The 24,868-nt window shown below is 36.1% G+C and overlaps 1 long non-coding RNA gene across 1 annotated transcript in view; it reads left to right on the top strand.

The window, feature by feature from the left end:
• LOC144311938 (uncharacterized) overlaps positions 1-24,868 on the top strand; it is a 117,566-nt gene that overhangs the window by 74,728 nt on the left and 17,970 nt on the right. Inside the window, exon 3 of the long non-coding RNA XR_013377411.1 lies at positions 20,137-20,198. This is a non-coding gene — a long non-coding RNA (uncharacterized LOC144311938). The remainder of the gene's footprint in view (positions 1-20,136; positions 20,199-24,868) is intronic.

Below are 24,868 nucleotides of genomic sequence, written 5' to 3'. Positions count from 1 at the left end.
CTAGTGAGATGTACTGATCTTAGATATGCTGTCAGTTGTTGGTAATTCTTTGGCCTTTATTTTCTCAGTGAAAACTGAAGTCTCCTTAGTGGAGGGCCACATGTTATGATATTCTTTATACCTGGAGTTTTAGGTAAACCCAGATAGAAAAAATTTGATAAGGATTTTAATGTTATATAAATCATTAGATCAACCATTTTTTTTTTTTTTTTGCAATAGAAATTCTAATCTTCAAAGTAAGGAAAGACATTCTTCCCCCAGATTTTTATAACTATCTAAAGACAATTTTGAAAATAACCAGTTTCACCATCTACTTAGTTTCACTACCATTGTGTTCTGTACATGATCCATCTTCTTCCTGGGACTTTTATAAACACAGATAAAGAACTAGATCAGCTTATGGAATTGAATTATTTTTTTAAGATTTTATTTATTTACTTATTCATGAGAGACACACACACACAGAGAGAGAGAGAGAGAGAGAGAGAGAGGCAGAGACACAGGCAGAGGGAGAAGCAGGCTCCATGCAGGGAGCCTGACGTGGGGCTCGATCCCGGGACTCCAGGATCACACACTGAGCCAATAGTAGGCGCTAAACCACTGAGCCACCCAGGGATCCCCGAATTATTTTAATTCATTCTAATTAGGGCTCTGTAAGAAACTTGAAGCCATGACAGAACTCAACATTCTTGGAGCCAGTCTAGGGAGTTAAAATGAATGAATCAAATGGATTTGGAGTCATGTTCTGCATGGCAACCTGAGTGTCACTTTGTTACTCTAACCTTCTTGTCACTGTTCCCACCCCCTGTCCCAGGCACCAAGGATTTGTCAATGGAACCTTACCCTCCATTCCCTTTCCTGGTTCAGTAGTTTCTTATTTCTCTCCTAGATTGCCCTAGCAGTTCTGTCCCCCTCTCCAATTTGCTTCTCTCCCATCTCACACTCCTTCCCCACCATTCCTTCCAACTTGTTTGGGGTTTTCCTTACCTCCTTTGAAAAGCCTTCTTGACTCTCCTAGTCTGAATTGAGTTAATCTCTCCATTTAACCCCTGTGCATCCTTCAGTCTAACCTTTTCTACGAGGCTTGATAGCAGCATATTTCTCTTTGCCTCGCTAAGTTGGACGCTAACAGAGGAAGCTACTAGTGGAAGCTACTACGAGCATGCTATCTTCATTGGATCTTTAAAACCTAGCACACAGGGGACGCCTGGTTGAACATCTGCCTTTGGCTCGGGGCGTGATCCTGTGGTCCAGGGATCCCTGTGAGGAGCCTGCTTCTCCCTCTACCTATTTCTCCGCCTCTGTCTTTGTGTCTCTCATGAATAAATAAATAAACTCTTTAAAAAAAAAAACCTAGAACACAATATTGGTACAAAACAGTCCCTTCATAATGATTTGTTGGATGACTGTATGAATAAGTAAGTTATTAATAAATTGATAAGCAACCAAGCAAACAAGAAATAGAAACACAAAGAATTAGTCATGCAAGTAAAATTCCAAATCAAGGATGTTTACTAAATTCTATTCTTGAAACTGATATTACTCTATAGGTTAACTAACTAGAATTTAAAATAAAAGCTTAAAATAAAGCAAAACAAACAAACAAAAAACAAATCAAGGAAGTATAATCGATTTCTGTCTACTGTTTGTCCAAATTCCTAGTAATTTAAGATGCAGCTCCAAGTCATGGCTGGGGAGCAGTAGATGTGCTATTATGAAGCATGCTATGCAGTTCAACTCAACTGTTTTGTACAATAGTGGTCAACAGCACATTAGCTAATGTAAAAAGCTCTGCAATAGTCATTGCTTGGAAGTTTACCCCAAATACACAGAAGATGGGAAACAGGAGCAATAAAGCTCCCATACTCTTTTATAAGACCATAAATCAGTTCTTAGAATAGAAAAACAAATCACATCAATTTCCTTCTTTTCTGCACCAAAATAGCAAGCTTTTCACTGCTTGTTCTTTTCCTTATCCATGAAATTTTGGTTGATATAACCCTGAAATAGATTACCCAGGCAACTGATAAATCTTTCCTATGATGACCAGTCAGGTGAAATTTTTCTGTATCTTTTCTCTTGAAAACAAAAGAAAGCAAAATCTCTTTTCCTGGTGTTCTTAAATTGTGAATGATTGATTCCAACTTTGTCTTCAGCAGATTTCTTTAATATCCAAGCCTAATTATGTGCATGACCTTGTGCACGAAAAAGGGATGACATCTGTTATGATATCACTACTAGAAATGTGAGAGCACTCGAATCCTTTCCTTATTTATACTCAAACAGTACTCAGGACCTGTCTTAGGCCCTGATTGGGCTGCTATAATAGAATACCTTGGACTGGGAGGCTTATAGACAACACATATTGATTTCTTATAGTTATGGGATCTGGACACCAATAGATCTCATGTCTGATGAGGAACTGCCTTCTGGTTCATAAAAGGCTGTATTCTAGCTGTATCATCACAAGGCAGAAGGGAAGTGTTTATTTCAGAGTCACTAATCCCTTTTATGAAGCTTCTGCCCTATGACCTAATCACCTCCCAAAAAATCCACCTCCTAATAATATCACATTGGGGAATAGGATTTCAACATATGGATTTTAGGGAGACACAAACATTCAGCCTATAACAGAATTCTTCAGGACAATGGGGTTATATAAAATATGATTTGTGTCCAAAATGACTTGTCTCAGTATTTTTGAGGTTTTTGTTTTTTTCCTGATGGGTTACAGATAGGTATAATGCTTAGTTCCATTTGGGACATTTTAATCATCCCCTGGGATTTAGTATATTGAAGTTGGATTGACTTAACAATCAAACCAACTTACCTAAATTCATACCCAGAATGTAGTTATACACTGTGAGATGTGTCTTTTTATTCCTTAAAAGCCACATCAAAATCACAATCAGAAAGTAAGAAGACATCAAAAGACACATACTCCCTGCTGCATTAATGAATATTTGAATCCTAGTATATTTCTCATGAAACAACTATACTGAACATAAAATCTGATTCAAATGATATTTCCTATGAATAAAAAAAAGATTTTTGCAAAAGAACATTATGATCAGTTCATTTTGAAGAAATGAAAAACAGATCAAGCTCACAGTCATATTGAGGAAAACCACCTGGGTTCTCAATGATAAATGCTATAAATGTACAGATAGTCAATTACTCTGTGATGCCAAGTTAAACAACTCCCTTGTGCAATATTCCTACCCTGGTGTTTGAGCACTAGGCATGAGCTGGGCCTCTTCCATGTGACAGTTCAGAAAAAAAACAGCGGTAAAATGATTTTAAAACAAACTGAGTCATACAAGTGATGGAAGAATGATGGCAACCAAGAACAACATATTGATTGCATTTACACATCTAATCACTCACTGCAACAGGTGATCCATTACTTCATACCTCTCACCTATGAGGGCCAGAAGCCAGTGGAGGACAGGCCTTTTGGTAATTCCTATTCCACTACTTACCCACACATAATTTACTGCACATAGCAGAGTATCATTTGAAAGCTGTGTCTGGGGAATGTTAATAAATGTAACTAAACCAAAAAAGAAGAACTGTGTGTTTCTTGAATTAAGTAAAATTAAATGTAATTCTTTACCAAAGGAATCCTTTCATATTTCTTGAATTTAAAAAATGTACATTAAGTCTCTCTAAATAGAATGTGCAATGTGACTCACACATACTTGATCACAGAACTTTTCCTTTGAGAAAATCTTCCAAAAGACACTAGAATGGAATCAGAAAACACTGATCAAAATGTAGCCATAAATTAAGAATGTTTTTCTGATGCCTTTGAAACTGACTTACTAAGTTGTCAAAAGAAAGATTTCGATTTCTCTTCACATCGACTCCAGATCTTAAATTTTTCCCACTCAAAAAAAAAAAAAAAGGAGGAAAAAAGATGAGTAAAACAATCCAGGTGTAATCTGGATGTGCAGTCCATTAAGATGGACAATATAAGCATATTTCGTGGGTTTGTTTTAATGAGAATCCTTCCCTTTAGGAGAGTATCATTTCAAATCTATATATCTTTTCCAATTTTAGATTTCTGATAGTATACATTCAAATCCTCTCACTGGGTTACTCCTCATTTCCTTCATAATTTGGAATGGATTATAAATTTATTCAGGGAGGATGGGACACACATGACAATCAATACCATTAACCTCCACAAAATTGGTTTGCTATTCTACTCAAAATGGTCAGTTGACCTGTTACAAAGATGACACAAATTTGACTCAGTGAGTTCAAGTTAATGCAATCCCAACTCCCTCTTTTATTTTTAAATTATTGTTGCTACCAATTGACAAAATGCCTTTGAATTGGAGAGACCAGTGGAGAGCTAAGTGATAGGAGAAACATTTATCAACATCTTTGACAGCAGTTAGCGCCAGTTTGCATCATTCTTTGAAACTGGGTACACAGTGCTGTATTGACCAATAGATTAATCAGTAAGATGTGGGTGAAACCAGCAGGATGGCTACACCTGCCTCAGCTCCCAGGAACTGTTTACATTTTAACAGACAGGGAGTTAAATCTATTCTATTGAAAATTAGTTTGGATAAGTAAAAAGCCCCAACTCCTCCAAATATTTATAAAACGTAAGCTACTGAAAATATTGTGAATTAAAACAGAGATGACAATTGGTGAAATGGTATAATTTGAGAAAATATGTCCTTCATTTGTAGAAAGTCACATGTACTCATTTTGGCCTTTCCCAGCACACTATACCTAAGACTTAACAAGGTCACCTACATTTGGAAGAACACCCAAATCCTTATTTTGATGGATTGAATGCACTTGGCATATAGCTGGAACTTTACACATAAAAGTATACAAATTAAGCACAAACAATAGGATTAGTAAACTTAACTTGAATAAAATATAAAAGATACAGAACTGATTAAAAGGTGCTGGCAGGTTTTGTTAATACAATTGGTTTTAAAGAAAAAAAAATAACCAGAGGAAATTAATCATTACACTATTCTTTACTTCTCTGAGCATCTTTCATAGATGAAATAATTTAAAGGTTTTCAAATTGAGACTGTTCTGATTCACTGATTTCTAAGGTCCCCTCCCCCCCCCCGCACACCAAATATCTGGCCTGGTTTCTTTAGTTTGAACCTCTTGGAAACTTGGAATAGACTTGTCACTACATAAAAATTGTAGAAAGAGAAACAAATACACTAGTTTTTCCATTCACTTTTACATATATATGGGAACATTTACATAAGGGAAAAGCTTTATATCTCAAATCAAATGATTAAATCAATTAGTTGGTTAGACGAATTGTATTGAATAGGACAAAAAGGTAAGTTACAAAGGATCTATAGAATTTTATAGGTCCAACAGTTTATAAAAATTAAAGCCTAACTCTTTATTACTGTTTAAAAGGCATTTAAATTTATCTGGAAAATATGGTGAAGGAGAAAAGAGTAGGATTCAACACGATTTGGGTATAGAATTTTTAAAAAAAGATAAATTAGACTACACGTGTGTGTTGAATGAAATAAGTATCTCTAATGTAGAGAAAATAGGCTAGAAAAAGAGAGGGTTTGTGCAAAGAAAATGTTTAATATAAAAAATAACTCAGATTGAGTGACTTTTCACACTTTGGTTCTCCTTTTTCTCAGGAAAGAGAGATGGCATGGCTATCTTAGCTTTTACTCATTTACTCTATAGCCTACTTGATTTCTGCCAGATTTATTGGTATAGTCAGTGATAAGTAATGGTTAATTTTAGTGACAAACACCATGTTTGATTTAGGAAAACAAAGCCAAATAGCTAGAAAGAGTCTTTTAGATTCACCAGCCAGGGAAAAGCCTGTCTTGGATTTTTCCATGGAAAAGAAAAATGATTTGTTTTCATTTTGATCCAATGAAAGAGGAGTGTGATTCCTTCAGATTGTTAAGGTAATTTCTCCTGAATTCAAATGAAAACCAATGAAAATCTAAACCAGACAAGGGGGCTGAAGGAGTATTCAGTTTTCATGATACACCAGGATTTAAAAATTGCCAGGACACTCAGATTCTATGATTTAAAAGGTTCACCTCTGGGAAGTTTTTTTTATTCTGCTTTGCAGTTAAGAATTTAAAAGTGTGTGTCTGAAGCACATTTTAAAACTCTTTGAAGTTCATTGGGCACAAAAGGTAAATTGCATTTCCATTCAGGAAAACCACTGCTGACTTGGAAAGTAAAATGTGACTGTAAGATGTTACTATCTCAAAAAAAAAAAAAAAAATGTGCAGCAGAGCATGCATTTGAGTATTCTAATCATAAAGATAAGAAGGTCTGACTTGAGAGGCCATTTCCTTCCTTGAGTTGTAATGATTAAAACTAAATATGCTGATGGTCTTTCATGGTCTTTCCACTTTTAAAAACATTTTTTACACCTGCTGATAAATCCAGACTTTCAGAAGATGTAGATGGGCAGGCAAGTCACTTGATGTCAAATACCATTTCAGTTCTCTGGCCCTTGCCTTACACTTTTTATGATCATTCTGTTGCATTGTATTATGTTTATTGCTTTACAAAGAATGCGTGTAATAATGACCATAAAAGGAATAACTCGTCTGGAATCCTCTTCAGGAACTGTGTCTAATGTAGCTGATACTTTTGTTCCTCACCTTAAAATTTGATTAATACTCAACGTGACCACTAGAATTTCATCATTCCTGTGCTGCTGATATACCCGTAAGAGAATCCTTGGTTTATCAATTTGTACCAAATACCATGCCTTGATCCCAAAATAAGAAGATTAGAACTTTCTATCCTTTTCTCTGTTGTAGGTGCTTTATATGTTTCTCAAACAGGCACTCTATCTTCTCATTAAAGTACGCTACTTTTATTTTCAAGTATGCCATTTGGTTTGTCTCTTCCTCTTTTCATACTGTCTAAATTCTCTATGTTTTTAAAGACCATGTTCAAATACAACGACCTCTGTGAAATCCTCCTCAGTCATCCCCAGCAAGAATTAATTAGCACTATTAGCATAGAACAAGGAGTCTCAAGGGTAGATGTGCAGTATTTTCCTCTTTACACATTTATTCCATGTCCAAAAGCTAAACTGCCATAGTACAGCTACTACTCTTAGAGACTAAAGGGATAAGTCAAGGTGTCTCTCATTATTTGGCTTCTGTGTTTTGGTTTGGTCAAGTTTCCAGGACCAATGAAACCACTATGGAAGGTTTTATCGCTCTCACTGTTTGTTCCCATTGATTTACCTTGACATCAAATCCAATGAGTCTCTACTTACTTCATTGTAGTTACAAATCCTGATGCTGCTGCTTCTTGCCTCGGACTCAAATTAGGCTACTGATTGGTCCTCACTTTCATGTCTTTATTTTTACAGTTCTGAATTTTACAACTTGGAAGTTTTTTGTTCCAAGCACAACATTTGAGAATTCAGGAGCATTTATGTTCAGAAACACCCCACTTTTAAAGACTCTCATGCACTTGGATAGAATTCCAGAATGTCTTTACAAATACATCCCCTTGGGCAGCCCGGGTGGCTCAGCGGTTTAGCGCCGCCTTCAGCCCAGGACTTGATCCTGGAGACCCAAGATCGAGTCCCACGTCGGGCTCCCTGGATGGAGCCTGCTTCTCCCTCTGCCTGTGTGTCTACCTCTCTCTCTCATTAATAAATAAATAAAATCTTAAAAAAAAAAAAACAAATACATCCCCTTGGAGATATGCCCTCATGCATGCTATTTTGGGATGGTTCTGTGAAAGGAGTGTAGAAGTAGATACCAGCTTTAGACATCCTCATGTTAATAATGCTTTTTTCAACACTTGCTCACAAATAGCATTTTGTTATGGTTTCTCTTATTTTCATTTGTCCTCATAAATGAAAAGATGCATGCAAATTTTTGATTGGAAAACAGCAGAGGAAGTAAAAAGCATATTCAAGGACTAGTTTTAGAACCCATCCTTCCTTAGTGGAGAAGACTCCTATACTATATGCAATCAGAAGGGATATGGTGCTTAAAAACTTAAGTGGATTATATTTTTAAAATAGTCTCAAGTAGAGTGCTGGATGGATTATTCAAAATTAGTGGCAATCATTTATAAAATTTCATGCTTGACTGCCAGTGCTTCTAGAGGGAGGTCATTCATAAATCACTTGATTCTTGTCTTGAAGTGGTACATTTTTTATGGCTAAATTTTGAAACCTGTTTTTTATAGTGCCCTCCAACTCAATTTGATAAAGTAATTTGGTTAAACATAGACAGCCAATTTAGGAAGAGCTAAAACACTTTTTAGATTCAACCTGATATAGTAAGGATTAACAGCAACCAACACAAGCATCGTACCTGGGTTTCTTATTTGCCAGGAATTTTACCACACTGAAAGAGCAAGGTGACACTCGAGTGTCTCCAAAATTCCTCTTCCTCCAAATTTCCTCCAAAATTCCTCTTCTGAGTTTCAGACAGGTGGCCTCAAATGGGCCAAGTAGTGTGTAAAAGCCCCCACCTAACCAGAACAGGACATGATAGTGGCTACCCATGCCTCTGGGCTTAGTAAGTAAAACAAAAACACCCCAAATAGTTCTAGAACATGACTTTAACACAGAGGACCAGAAGAGCAGGGTAAACAAAAAGAAGTACTGAAATGCAAAGAGGGAAGTTTCATTTCTTCTTCTTTCTCCCACTAGTGCTTCTTAGGCAGAACCTAATAGGAATTGGGAGGTCAGAGGAGGCTGGTGAACACAACCTGTAGACGCTTGTTTCACAAAACGACATAGCAGAATCCAGAAGGGAGGATGGGATCTGACACTATCCAGATGCATGTCCAGCACGGGAAGCGTAGCTCTTCTGCCTACAATGAGCTGTGGGGTTTTTCTGTACTAAAAGTAGCTCCCTGGTCACCAACCCATACCCTTTCAGCCGGTCCCTTTCATTTCCTGCAGCAGTGGCTTAAGTAGGTAATCTATCCCACCAAACTGACTTGATCTAGTGGGCCCACAGAGAAAACTAAGAGATTCTGGAAGTTTACCACTTCTATCCTACTACCAACGTGCATAAAGGAAAGGTAAAGGAGGGTTTAATATTAGGGAGGACGCACCAGCTGCTAGACAGCTCTTTGAAATCTAAAACGCCTCATCAGGGAACTAGTCATCTCAGGGGAAGACAATTCAATTTCCATTCTCCTGATCTCTAATTGAAGTTCCTGGAGTAGCAGAACATCATCACCTTAAAGAAACAAAAATGCAGAGGCTAGGAGATCACAACATCCACTAGGGAAATGTTTATTTATCCCAAGAATAGTTAGCTCAGATTGAATGACTGGAAGCACCACAAGCCCCATATGGAGAAACTTAAGACTCAACGTAATATAAATCTGAGTGTATTTTGAAGTGGCTGCCCTGTCCCACTCTCTCTTCTCAGAATCTGTCTCCAGACCTCAGCCTCTGTAGGATGCACATTGCGTCTTGTCCTATCACTTTCATTCTGGCCATAGCTAATGGGATGAATGGTAAGCAACCGGCTCCAAGTCAGTCAAAATGATCAGTAACGAGTCAGATTCTGTGGCCTTACCAACATACTAAGCAACAGAGGGGTTGTGGACAGCCAGAGTAGGCATATTTGAGAATTAGTGTGTAATGATGTGGACTGAGTCACTGCGCTAAGAAAGAAACTGTGGAATACCAGACAAAGTTGGTGTTGTGGGCAAGGGACAAATCTAAGAGCTCATACAAGAGAGAACATGCAAGAGAGAGGGAAGGAACCAGAAAAAAGAAGACCGACAGAGAGATCTGCTTCTATCCCTCTTGTGTTATATCCTGGTTCTAAACCCCATAAGGCCTGTCTGGGCATAATATGCATGAAATATTGGTATTTTCAGAATGTATCCCGCCTCTTTTTTGAGTTAGCTGAATTGGTTTCCAAGTAAGCCCTAACTAGAGCAATAAACTTACTGAGCCAAGATGGACATATAAAACAATGTCTTGGGATCCCTGGGTGGCGCAGCGGTTTGGCGCCTGCCTTTGGCCCAGGGCGCGATCCTGGAGACCCGGGATCGAATCCCACATCGGGCTCCCGGTGCATGGAGCCTGCTTCTCCCTCTGCCTGTGTCTCTGCCTCTCTCTCTCTCACTGTGTGCCTATCATAAAATAAAAATAATAAAAAAATAAATAAATAAATAAATAAATAAATAAAACAATGTCTTTTCCCAAAGCTTAATTCCTGAAATGTTCAACTGAGTTTTTGAAAATTTGTTTTTGTCCAATACTAAATAGCTACAAGGTAATATTTATAAATAATATATGAGGTACAAAGTAAAAATACAATAAACACCTGCATATCTATCACCTTGATTCTTTTTTTGTTCCATTCTTTCCCTCCCTTCTTCCACTATTCTAAATTTTGTATTCACCTTCTTCTTGTTAGACTATTTCCAGGAATGTTTGTATCCTTAAACAAGATACTTCTTCCTTTTGCATGTTTTTAATATTCATGTAAATGTGTTGTATTCTATATAACCTTTGAAATTAGCATTTTTCTCTAAAATATGCCTTGATATTAATTTTTAATCTTGCATGCAGTTATTGTACTCTTGCACTCTTTTCTATTGCTGTGTAATATTTTTATTTCAACTATTATAGATCAAAATTTCATATTTTTTTCTTGAAAGATTTTATTTATTCATTTATTAGAGACACAGAGAGAGAGGCAGAGACACAGGCAGAGGGAGAAGCAGACTCCCTGTGGGGAGCCCAATGCAGGACTCGACCCCAGGACCCCAGGATCATGCCCTGAGGCAAAGGTAGATGCTCAACCAGGCGTCTCAAAATTTCATGTTTTATTTATTCTTTCAATTCTTTAAGGACTTTGTTATTTGTTTCAACTTCTTTTCCTGTTAAAACAGTATGCTATAGAATCTTTGTTATCATAGCCAAGTGCAAATAAGTAGTTGTGAGTATAGCCTTAAAATTTTTGAATAACAAGAAATAATACATATTTTCAATTTTGTTTAATAATTAAAAATTATTTTCTATAATGGATGAACAAATTTAAAATCCTTCTGGTTGCTTCACTCATCAATACTTAAATTTTTCATACTTAAAATTTTCTTCCAATGTGGTTTCTATATGAATTGTCTTCAGGACAATGTAACATATTCACCAGAATATCTGTTATATCCAAATATATCTGTTTATAACCAAATACTTTGGCCACGTGAACCTTCTGAAAATCCATACTATTGCTAATTGTCTTTAATTTGCAACTTGAATGTATGTCCTGAGAGTGCTTTGGCACTCTGATACAGTCAACGCATAGAAAATAAAAGTTGCAATATGTCTCAAAAAGAAACTTCCAAAATGATCAATGATGAAGCGCGAATATTATCATTTATTAAACATCTTCAAAGGCTGACTATTTGTACAAGGAAATATTTATGTGTAAAAGATGATGAAATTGTGATGTTTAATTTATTTTTAAAAGAGTCTTAGCTGTCATGTCCAATTATTTGGCCAAGCAAATAAACTGTCAAATTTATTAAGTATAAAAAAGGGATCGCAAGTTTCACAGATGTTATTATTAGCTTTCAGTTTACTAAGAAAAACTGTGTTTGGACTAATGCCTTACAGAGTTATTGAAAAACTCATTAAACACATTAAGAGGGTCTACGTAATCTATGAGTTGACAGATATAATAATTATGAATTATGCATTGAAACACATTGAAATAAAATATCAACTTAATAAGCTAATTTTGACTGTATTTTTTCTTCTTGAGAAATGATGACATTAAAAAAATACTCCATGCACATTGCATCCAGGCTACTGGATGGAGAATAGTTATGCCTGTTCAAGAAAATAATTTATAAATTTTTAAATTTTTAAATCTATAAACCTAGGAGATATGTTGAATAATATAGATATGAGCCTGGACATATATGAGACTTTCTTGGATTTGTGCTATTATCTTCAGAAATGTGTGGAAGAAAATGAAGACAAATCTGTGAACCTAGTTTACTGCATTTACCCCCCAAAGTTATTATAGTTACAAATAGAATAACATTTGAATTAAATCAATGCATTTTAATGTGAATCCTTCCTCATTTTAGATTAACTTCTGTTAAAAACCTTTTTAGGTCCATTCCAAAATAACAGAGCTTTTCACGCACCATGAGATAAAAGGTTTTTCATTAGCCTTTCCAAAACCTCAGAATTGTGGTGGAACTAGCCTTTTTGGTGAAAATATACACTCATATAATCTATATTAATATACTTGCAAAATTTATTCAATTTTTACATTTGTGTAAGTTTGGCCCAGTCATCTCACTTCTGAATTAGAGCCATGAAAGGAAGAATGGAAGGTGCAAAATACAAAAGCTTCTGAAAATAACTCTTGTAGGAAATTTCCTGTCAAAGGTTACATGGAAATTGCTGTTAGCTGAAGATGCAGGAGAACAAGAAGAGATTATTAAGAGTTGTTTGTCCATAGAACTAATTCTGTAGAGAAGGAGAGACGGTGTAGAAGAGGTTGAGGGTGGAGTGAAGTAATTAGAGAAACAAAGTCAGTAATAGGTGAGAAGGGATAGGATCCAGATCCCAGATGGAAGGGGGTTCTCTGTGAGGAGCAGTGACCCTTTATATATATATAATATATACACACATTATGGACTACTCCATAATGCTATTATACATAAACATGTATATATAGAAAATATAAATTTTATATATTTATAAAATAAATCTATATTAATTTATGTATGAAAGAGAGGGAGAGAGAGAGAGCAGAAGCAGTAAGCATGCAAGTAGGTTACAGATTTTTATGGAGGAAAGATGAAGTAGTAGTTCTTGTCTGGTATGTCACAATGACTGAGATATCAGCTGAGCTAACCTGCTGGGAATGAGAAGAAAGGAGATGTTAGAGATAGACAAAAGATTGAGAAGTGTAAAATAATGATGTAGGCAGGTAGAAGGAAGGAAATATAAATGTGTTCTCTATTCAGGCAAATACAGGAACAAGAAAGATCTGTTGTTGTACATCAGTGTCAATTCCTGTGGTCGCTGAAAATCTTTAGCTTCATATCTAAGCAGTACTACATATATTTCTGTTTCACTGAGAGACTCCGAAAATAAGGCCAATTACTCAGCATGGCTCATTTTTCATCTTCTTCTGAACTTGGCATAACTCTGCAAAATTCAGTACTCCTGTTGAAATCTCAAGGGCACTTCAGCCTTGGCTCAGATGCATGAGCAAGATGGAAAGTGGCCCCTCTGTCCTCTGAGCATACAAATCCAAACAAAATACGGGCCAGCCTGGAACAGACTGGATGTGCAAACTTTCAAAAGTGAGACCACAACATGCGTATAGAAATGACATTTCAGCATTTCCTCTATTCCTCAAAAGTAGGAAGACTGATGAATCAGTGGTACTTCTATTCAGCAGAAATCATGCCTTTCTCCTGCAACCATTTTACTCTCTAATTAATAAGAAATATTTAGAGATTTAGATCTTAGGCTTAATATTTTAGAAATGATGAGATAATTGTAAGGTATCAAACCAAAAAGGCATGGTTTTTAATGTGGAACAATTTATTTTAAGATGAAGATTATTGAAACTCATTTTATCATTCCAAAGTCATGTGAAATCAAATCTAAGTAATGATTCCTCCCACCAGGATTGATCTCCACTTCATTTCTCAACCACGTATTTAATATCATTGTTAGGTCTATATTCTTTGATACCTTATTTTGCTACCACCACTGACTACTCCTCACATTTAAAAACTTTGGTGGCTTTCATTGCCGCAGAAAATAATACAAAATCCTTTTAGCTTGGTATTAAACATTGACCCATTGATTCAATATCTATAAAACATTTACAGGAAAAAAAAAAAAAAACACAAAAAAAACATTTACAGGGATCCCTGGGTGGCCCAGCGGTTTGGCGCCTGCCTTTGGCCCAGGGCGCGATCCTGGAGACCCGGGATCGAATCCCACGTCGGGCTCCCGGTGCATGGAGCCTGCTTCTCCCTCTGCCTATGTCTCTGCCTCTTTCTCTCTCTCTCTCTCTCTCTGTGACTATCATAAATAAAATAAAAAAATTAAAAAATATATAAAACATTTACAATATGCGTATACTATTCTAAGAAATGGAATGGTGGAGATATTGCCATTTGTGACGACACAGATGGACCCAGAAGGCATTTTGCTAAGACAAATAGTAGATGCTTTCACTTACGTGTAGAATCTAAAACACAAAACAAAACAAATAAACAAGTAAACAAACAGAAAGCAGAAAGCAGAAACAGACTGATAAATACAGAGAACAAACTGATGTTTGCTAGAGGACTGACAGATGGGGGGATGGGCAAAATAGATGAAGAAGAAGGTGAAATTCAGGTTTCCGGTATGGAATGAATAAATCACAAGAATAAAAGGTACAGCAAGAAATATATATGATATTGTAATAGCATTGTATAGATGGTAGCAACATTTGTGGTGAGCACAATATAATCTATAAACCTACTGAATCACTATGTTGTACACCTGAACCTAAGGTAACATTGTGTGTCAACTACACTTCAAAATATTTTTTTTAAGTAAGAAATGCAATAGTGAACAGTCTCTCTGTGTGTGATTTTACATTCTAAGAGGGACAGAAGGAGTGAAGCAGATCATGCCAACAGCATTAAAGTCTTATAAAGCCATTAAAATAAGGTGATGCATGTCATTTGATTTAATCTCTTAAACAGTCTCATAAAGAAAGGGCAATATCTCCATTTTACAATTAAGAAATTGCTCACTTTACTCTATCAGCAAGAGAGGGAGCCAAGCTCTGAATACATCTCTACCTGACTCCGCAGCTTTTAACCACGAAGTTTATTCCTTCCAGGCCTTCCAATTTTACAAACAGTATGCAGCTGTTTGCAAAATTTTAACCTTTGCTCTTCCGTAAAGCCAGCCACATACATGTTCAAAATAAAAAAAAAAAAGTTAATGTATCACATGGCTTATATTTGCACCTGAAATTAGAATAATTGAATATAAAGCACTGTTTAGAAATAGTTTTCATTTTCTTGGTGATTTTCATATTCTTATACATACTGTGGATTCTTCATAAATATTGTGATTTCTCCTGCTTTGTTTGTTTTGGTGATTCACTGACTGTTTTAAATCCTGGGAATACTGAGAAACTAAGTGCATTTTCCGTTTTAAACTAAAATAAAAACCACAATATGTTAAACTTACTAAGGCAGTTGGTGAAGACCTTGCACTAAATATAACTTTTGAAATTCATACATAATTCTGTCACCACATTTATGACGTTTATTCAAGAGTCAAATATCAAAATCAAAGTTGCAACTAACTTTAGATTTACAGAGAGGATAAAAACTCCAGTCGACCAAAGAAATAACCAAATAAGAACTTGATATGGGTTGTTTAGAAGTGGTTCAATTTTGAAAATTCCCAAGTTGGAAAATGATTCATAACTAGATGCTTTGGAGAGAAAAGTAAATGCAAATTGTTATTTTGTTGAGCAATAATAAAAAGACAAGTGTACATGTAAGGCATATTTTTTAATTTCTCCATCTCCTTTTCATAAAAACCAACTCAAAGTATGGTGTTTCAGGGTCAAGAGCTGACCATCTTGCCAACCTGACAGATATAATTATTAATCATAACTAAAATAGATACAAGGACAGATTAATCAGGTTAGAAAATAACATGCAAAAGCACCTTTCAGTCTCTTTCTTTACACATCCAACACACTTGGACCCATTCCAAATGTACATCTCCCACCAATACAACCTGTCACAAATATTTCTAGATGTTTTTGTTAGAAATATTGTTAAAAGGGCACCTGGGTGGTTCAGTAGTTAAGCATCTGCCTTTCGCTCAGGTTGTGATCCCAGGGTCCTGGGATTGAGTCCCACATCAGGCTCCCTACAGGGAGCCTGCTTTTCCCTCTGCCTGTGTCTCTGGTTTTCTGTGTGTCTCTCATGAATAAATATATAAAAATCTTTTTTTAAAGAAGTATTATTAAGAAAACATGCATATCCAAGTGGAGAAAAGGAATCTTCTCTTGTTCTGGGAAAGTAAGGAATTATTTGGTTCAGTTTGGTTTGGTTAGGGTTAATTTTTACACTTGTAGTAGATTTTATCTTAAGTGATAAATTAAAGAGACACATTAAGCTATTGGCTGAGCTATCAAACTTAGGTCAACTTAATAATACACTTTGCATTAAAATTCAGTGTACTAAATCAAGATAATTGTAATAATTAACAATAATGTATAATAATATGGGATTACATATAATAATAATCAGAAGAAGGAGGAGGAAGAAAATAGGGCTATAGTTTTCTTCATACATTCTTTGTCTTTCCTATCCCTCAGCTTCCTGTCTTTATATACACATTCTTTCTCACATAGATTGCTAGGAAGGACCTAATAGGTCACGTAGATCAGAGGTTTTTATGTTGGGATTCATTAGCAGACTTTAGGAAAGATTCAAGATCCCCTCTGAAATTGAGTGTTATCTGTTTATACATAGTATTTCATGTTTCTGGAAATGGAGGCAAATTTTCAATTAAGGTTAGGTATTACATTATACTGATCTAAAAGTTTTCACATACATACTTTCAATTCAGGCTTAGTATTTTTTTTTAAATGTGTTTTTACCCCAAACATCACATTTGGTTTGGGTGTACTTTACATAAAACAAATTATCCAATTGAATTTAATGTGCAGGGAAGATCACCAAAGTCACTGAGAGTGGATGGATGAAGTAAGGTGTTGCTCGGATTTCTAAATCTGATACCTGGTGATGCTTATTTTCTGGGAAATTGCTCTGAAACATAATACCTTTTGAAAGATTTAGGCACTAAGCCAATTACAGAGATGAGAAGAAATCAGGAAAAAAAAAAAAAAAAGTTCCCTGAAGGATGTTAAGGAACAGGTTATTTTGCTCTGAGTTGACCAAGGCTGAAATCTATGACTCATCTTTTATCCTATGTTCTTTCTCATATGACAGTTGGTTCTACCACCTTGATCCCTCTCTCTCTCATTCCTCCACTTGTTTCTACTTCTGCCACCAACTTAGTTTATATCATCATCTGGATCGCAGCAACATCTTTATCTGAACTTTGTTTTGTTTTGTTGGTTTACTTCTGTCCATGCTCCTCCCCTCCATTCTTTCATTCATTCATTCATGGTCCCAATCACTTTGTCAAAGGTCGGCCTTCAAGGCAGAACCCACATCCTCTTCTGTGTCTCTTTTCCTGGATAGTGCATTCTTTCATCACATTCCCAAAGCAATATTTCCTACAAGACAGTCTGACACCTACTCATTTTGATGAACTTGCCAGACTTTTCCAGGCCACTGCAACTTGGCCAATCCTATTTCTCTGCCTGGAAATCGTCTCCTTTCCTTTACTACCACTGAGACTCAGCTTAAGCATCTTCTCATCTAAGAAATCTCTCTGGAGACTTAACTCCTATCCTTGCCTCATAATGAGGTTGACTCAGATGCAAATGTCTCTTCCCTGAAATTCCATGACTGCTCCATCAGATGACTAGTTAAACTGTAAAGTCATTGGTCATACTGTGCATCCCCAGCACATGAACTTTTTCATATATTGACTATACTTTACTCATCTTTGTAAATCTTGGAGTATAGTGTTAAACAGAATAGACAAAGAGAATTGATAAACATTCCTTTAAATGTTTATCAATTTCCTTTATCTTTGTGCCAAAGTAATCATGCTGATTATATATTTATTTAATTTTATTCAATAAGCTCAATTTTTTAAAGCTTAGCAGAAAACTGTCTTCTAAATAATATTCAGTATTAATAGCTGACATTAATATTGTGCTCTCTATGAGCCAGGAACTGTACTAAATAGTTAACATGCATATGTCTTCCTAACCTTGAAACATAGCCCCATTGTATGGATATGGAGACTGAGGCCAGTAGTAGCAAAATGACTTTCTCAAAGTCAGCCAACCACAACATGTGAGATCAAAATGTAACCATGATTTAGTTGTCTTTAAATACTAACTCATGTATGCAATACTTACTGTACCATTTTATGAAAGATTTTATTTATAAATATAAATATAAATGTCATTCCTTGTGCAGTAGAATTCTGACTTCACATGTCCATTCAATGATTTTCATATATAAAAAACAAGCACAGGATGCGTGTACTTAAGTTCAATAATGAGATCATGCATTATCTCATTTTGCTAAAAATTTAAAGTCAAATAAATTCCAAAACATACTTCAAAATATATATAACAATAGAAGCAAGAAGATATTTGTAGAGAATATGATGGTGTCTCTAGAGCTTTCCAGAGAACCATTAGAGTAACAAAACTTCACAGTTGTATTTCGATTTACTCTTACAATTCTTGAATTATATGTACAGTAGGAAATATTACTATACTCACTTGTACATGATAACTACAAACACTAAGGCCCAGAAAGTGAAGAGTTCATATCATTCATAAAAAAGAAAAGTCTCCAACTCACATCTCCTAGTTTCAGTCCACTATTACTTGGCATTGAGAGAAACAGGACATAAAGCCTCCTGGTTTCATCATAATGGTCCTTCAGTATCACAAAGTCTTCCCCACACCCCCACACCCCAATGAAACAGAAGTGCTCCTTCTTTGCCCTCCAGCCTCTTTGGCCTTTAGAAACCAACTCCATTCCTTGTAAATCACACACTGGCAACCGCTACCCCCAGCTCTCACTCCACCTCCCCACCCTGGAGCCTCAGGAATTCATTCCTTAAACTGCATGTGTGAAGCTTTGGAAAGCTATATGAGTAGAACACAGAGTTTCCAGTAGGGCACATTAATATTTAAGTTCAACCAGATTTATTTGAAACCTGGCTCATGTTTACAAATCTAGCTGGCATCTGGTATTTGTTATGAAAGTAACCCAGCTTTAAAAATGCCTGCCAGCCCTGTGGCAAGTCAAGTTGCACCCACTAAACGAGAAGTATAGCTGTTAGCTTCTCTCTAAGCTAACCAGATGCCCAGACTGCCAACTCATCTACCACCAGAATATTAACAGTGTTGACACTTCCATGATTTGCATTTGGATCCAGATTACAAAATAGAGTTGTGATACCATCAGGTTAAATGATGATCCCCCAACCAGAAATATCTGTTTATATGGGTCACCTGACATTTTGAATAACTCTGTGTGTGTGTGTGTGTGTGTGTGTGTGTGTGTGTGTGTGTGTGGTATCTGTATCCTATATCCCTGATTTTGTGAGGTACACAGGATCCTGTTACAATACCCTATGAAAAGCTGACTCGCAGACACACTGTTTCAGCTCTAAAACAGTTTTATACCTGATTCAATTTAAAGGAAAAGGTGTGAAATAAAAGTTATGTGAGTAGAAACTATGTATATTTTCTTCCCATTACTATTGCTTTCCATGTTTTTTATTGCTTGAAGCATAAAAACACGTATTCCAAAAACTAGCCTAGATTGGCAGAGAAGGTCCACATATGCACACTTCAATTTTTCCCAATAATGGGATCTCAGTGCTTTGAGTCTCTGCATAATTTGTCAGATCTCAGACTCTTAACAAAGTGTTTTCAAAACTGTTCAATCCTTTCATATTTCTTAATATCCCCTCAAAACACAGACTATCTAGCAGCTGCAATTTTCCCTAAGAAGCAGCATGATACCTCCTTGGAGTGGTTGGTCTGATGATATATTCAAGTATTTTTATAGCAGAGATAAGAAGCTAACAAAATACAAAAGTCATATTTTTCATTTTAATTACATTTTTAGCATAGCAAAGTTTCCCAAGGGGGTGGGGAAAGAGCAAAACGAAGATTAAAACAGGAAATTATTTCTCTAGGATTATGTTTGATTTGCTCTCTTCTCTACTAGGATATCTTAATCTTATGATACCTTATAAATCCCTCTTCCCAAATTAGGTAAATTCAAGAAATCCGAGATTGAGCAAATTTACATTCTTAAAACCTCAGAGAATTAAAAAAAAATCTCTTTGGAAATAAATATATCCTCTCCCAAAGTATCCAGTCTCTAGTTAACATAATAATTTATCTTATTTAAGTGTGGTACAGAGACCGTGTCAATGAGTCGTGTGAAAACTGCTCCCTTGTTCTTCTACAGAAGCAGCAGATTTCCCAGAAAGATTGCCCACGCCTGGCAGTCCCATTTCTTTTCACTGACTGGTAAGTAAGATCAGTCACTGTCCTTCCTCACCTGGTCATAGAATTTTTTCTTTGTACTGTATAGTGTTTGCCTATGATTTAGTTTAACATCTTACCATTTACCTATTGTTCTTTGTGTCACATGAATACATCTTGGCTCCCCCAAAATATTGTTAAGGGATCCACATCATATATTGCTTTTGCATCCCCACCAAGGGACACTCAGGGAAGATCACATGTCAAGCCACTAGGCTGGGTAGTTACATATTTAAGTATCTCAACAAATCTCATTATTATTATCTGCATTTTAAAGATGAGGTGACTGAGTTTCTAAGAGGTTAAACAGCTGAACCAGAATTTGATTTCAAAAGGTTTTATTTATTCATGTGAGATACAGAGAGAGAGAAGAAGAAGAGACACAGGCAGAGGGAGAAGGCAGCTCCATGCAGGGAGCCTGATGTGGGACTCAATCCCAGGACTCCAGGGTCAGGCCCTGGGCCGAAGGCATGTGCTCAACCGCTGAGCCACCCAGGGATCCCCACAGAATTTGATTTCAAAGGCCATACACATTCGTTATCAGCTAAGCCCCTGTTTCTTCCTGAAAAACATGAAACCAAGAAAGTAACTTAATATTGCTTTGCCTTTGCATATTGATGGAAAGTTCAAATAGAGAATAAAATACATTTGCTATGTACATGCATACACATAATTGGTGCACATGTATATGATTATATATATATATAAACACATTTATTTATACACACTCACATTTGGGAAACTATTTTTTTTTCTTTTTAGAATTCCTCATGTGCCCCTCTCTACGTTGTCTTTATATCTTTAGTATGGTTTTTTTGTCTAAATGTCTTATCTCAGAAATGATCTCCTATAATTTTTTTCTATTGCCAATTATGATATTGACATGTCCCAATACATTCTACGCTCAAGAATCCATTGCTACCTGAGGCTACAGAGTAAAGTTTTGCTCCTTTTCTCTGTAAAACTTGAATTCTCATTGTTCTTTGCTCTCAGTGCTCTCCCCACTCCATCTCCCACCTGCCTAGATATCAAAAAGGAAACTCCAAGAATGGGGGTTTTTTTCCTACACATATCCCAGTATCATTTATAAAATTTTTGATACACAATAAATTTAAATCTACCAACCACATTCTTTCCAAATACACACAAATGACTATTAGTAACTCATTTGAGTTCTCATTATAAAAGCATTTATTTAACAAATATCCATTGAACCCTATCATATGCAAGGTAGTGTTCTAAGTAGTATAGATTTAACAGTAAAAAGAGTTGAGAGAGATCCTCCTCTCCTAAACAAAGTAAGCAAAAAGGAAACCTCTTAAAGATTACATGAAGTCACAGCAATGGCATCTCCCATAGTTTACCGAGACCTGACATGACTTTGCTATATTCAGGGAGCCTAGGGAATAAGTGTGTTTATGCTTGCAACTAAAAATCACATATGCCCCTCAAAATTCATTCTTTTTTTAGCTGCAAGTGGATAGCTAGAAGCAATCATGGAATGGAAGATATACTTAACCACTGTAGAAATGATCTGTCTTTTACTTACTTTTTACATTAACAGATCTGGGTATGGGGCAAGAATATACAATCTAGAATAGAGAAAATCCAGAAGGCTTATCAGAGTGCTTCAGAATTATTATATTAAAACTTTCTATTTCTCAGAGTTGTTTCTTTGACCTTGAATGACTAAAAAACTGGGCTTTGCTTTCCTTGTCTATGAAAGGACAGCTCTGTAGCAGATAATAACCCAAATCTATAGAACATTTCACTCAATACAAAACATCTTCACATTCATTATCTTCTTGGATTCTCACAATAAAGTGTGAGATTAGAGAAGCAAGGATTGAATTTCCATTGTACAAATACAAAAAATGAAGCTCATAGAAAATATACTTAAGATTGCATTGATAGGAAGTGAAAGGATGGGAAAATGGGTGAAGGGCAGTAGGAGATATAGGCTTCCAGTTATGGAATGCATAATTTATAGAGATAAAAGTTATGCACAGCATAGGGAATATAGTCAGTGGTATTAAAACAATGTTGTATGGTGACAGGTGGTAGCTACTTGTGGTGAGCATAGCATAATGCATAGAGATGTTGAACAACTGTGTTGTACACCTGATATTAATGTAGCATCGTGTGTCAACTATACTTCAATTTAACAAAAACAGAGGGGGATGCCTGGGTGACTCAGCTGGTTAAGCATCTGCCTTGGGCTCAAGTCATAATCTCAGGGTCCTCTGATCAAGCCCCATGTCAGGCTCCTTGCTCAGTGGAGAATCTGTTTCTCTCTCTCTCTCTCTCTCTCTGCCCCTCCCCCCCTCGTGTGTGTGTGTGTGTGTGTGTGTGTGTGTGTGTGTGTGTGTTTGTGTGTGCGCGCGCGCAAGTGCTCTCTCAAATAAGTAAAATCTTAAAAACAAACAAACATAAAAACAAAAAAACAGGGATGCCTAGGTGGTGCAATAAGTTAAGCATTCTGCTCAAATTACAATCTCAAGGTTGCCAGATTCAGCCCACCATCAGTCATTGCACTCAGCATGGAGTCTGCTTGAGAGTCTCTTTTCATCTCCCTCTGTCCCTCCTACTCATGCTCACTCTCTCTAAAATAAATGATCTTGGGATCCCTGGGTGGCGCAGCGGTTTGGCGCCTGCCTTTGGCCCAGGGCGCGATCCTGGAGACCCGGGATCGAGTCCCACGTCGGGCTCCCGGTGCATGGAGCCTGCTTCTCCCTCTGCCTGTGTCTCTGCCTCTCTCTCTCTCTGTGACTATCATAAATGGATAAAAAAAAAAAAAATTAAAAAAAAAATTAAAATAAATGATCTTAAGAGAAAGAAGAAAGAAGAAAGAAAGAAAGAAAGAAAGAAAGAAAGAAAGAAAGAAAGAAAGAAAGAAAGAAAGAAAGAAAGAAAGAAAGAAAGAAAGAAAGAAAGAAAGAGAAAGAAAGAATTTCAAAAAACAACAGATCACATTGCTAGCAATTGGTGAAACCAGGACAGAAATCTAAGCCTTTCATCCAGTATTCATTTTACTACAACTACAAACTCTAAATTATCCTCAAGCCATAAAAACATTTTGACTTGCAGGGTTTATGCATTTAAAATTTTCTAGAAACAAACTTTTTTTAAACTTAGAAATCAATGAAATACCTACCAAATATGACACTTAGATTGGCCGAATCATTACATTTTATTCATAGTTGTATGAAGATTATCAAAGATTACAATTTGATGAGACTAAAACCTGGAAAAACTTTAAGGAGCATAAAAATGTTATTTTATGCGAGGTGATGGAGGGATAGGGGATGGTGGAGAGTGTGAGTGACCTTTCCTATTCACCAAAATTACAAAACATATTTATAGTAAAAGACAGAAGGCAATGCACCAAATCAATGCTAATACTTGAAACTTATTCTGTGACAAATTTCATAATGGCTTTAAAATCTAAAATTCTAGTTCAGTTTTCTCTTTGGATAATATAGTATTTAATTGTCATATGGAAAAGGTAGCCACCAAAGATAGAAGCCCTAGAAAAAACCCTGTTAAGATCTTATTAGGCATTTTATAATTGTTTAGCGAATTTTTTTTTTCTGTTTGAGAAGATTTTTCAAGACCAAGAAAGAAGCATCTCAAAATAGTGACAAACAGTAACTGTATATGTTGAGTGACAGACTTGACTTCTGTGGTGATTAGGTTCTGAACTGGGTATCCAAAACATTCTCTCTGCCTAGGCCTTACAAGCCTTTGCCAAAAATAAAAATAATACTTCCAATCACCTGTCATTTGAAACAAAGAAATTTTCGTACTTATAAAGAAAACAATACCTGTGGTATATGTACAGATACTCTATGCATCACCAAAACTAGATCCCACATTATAGGGGTCTGGGGTTTCACCTTATAATATCCTAGTCTATTTGTTGCTATAAATAGTTGTGGATGGTCACACATTAATTCCCACACCAGTATCCACTGAGAAGGGGTGAATGGATACATAATCCCTTATTTTGGTGGCACCAAAGTTTTCTTTTATCATTTCTATAGAACTGTAAGACTTTGACTCAATGGCCAGTAACTACTTATTCATTAGTTAGTCCGTGCATGTGTAACAATCTAGCAATTTTAGAAAATATAAACCATAAGCTCATATATTCAAGAAATGTAAATCTTTTTACTTTTCTTAAATCAATTTAAGTTTGACCTTCATTTCTTCAGTTGGGCCAATGGAAATTATAATTACGGAAAAAGATGTAGTCTCTTCTCCATACTGATCTAAGCCTTCATAGTCCATCTAAATCAATAACTCTGTTTTCATGTCACACTAAGACAGTATAGGATGGAAGATTTTCCAAGATTGGCCATTAAACTAAGTTTTGGAGTCCCTAGGTAAACTTCAAAGCTGTAGGTACTGAAGCAATGTCTCTTTTTCAACCCCAACTGTCTTCAAACAATTCCATTCTCCTGTATCCTAGCTGTCTCTTCAACTATATGACTCAGGCCTTCACAAAATATGGGCAAGTAGTTTGGATTCCAACAACTTCTGTTTCCTACCTTAAAGATTTCCTGAGGCCAGGAAATAAAAACCAGAGAGTGGAGTGACCTCTGGTTCCCATGGGAAGATGCAATTGGCTTGTTTGAATAATTTGACAGGTTGTT

Source organism: Canis aureus, chromosome 4, assembly GCF_053574225.1.
Source record: "Canis aureus isolate CA01 chromosome 4, VMU_Caureus_v.1.0, whole genome shotgun sequence".
NCBI classification, from domain to species: Eukaryota; Metazoa; Chordata; class Mammalia; order Carnivora; family Canidae; genus Canis; species Canis aureus.
The sequence above is the reverse complement of the archived record's forward strand: the minus strand, read 5'-3'. Positions and strand labels throughout refer to the sequence as shown.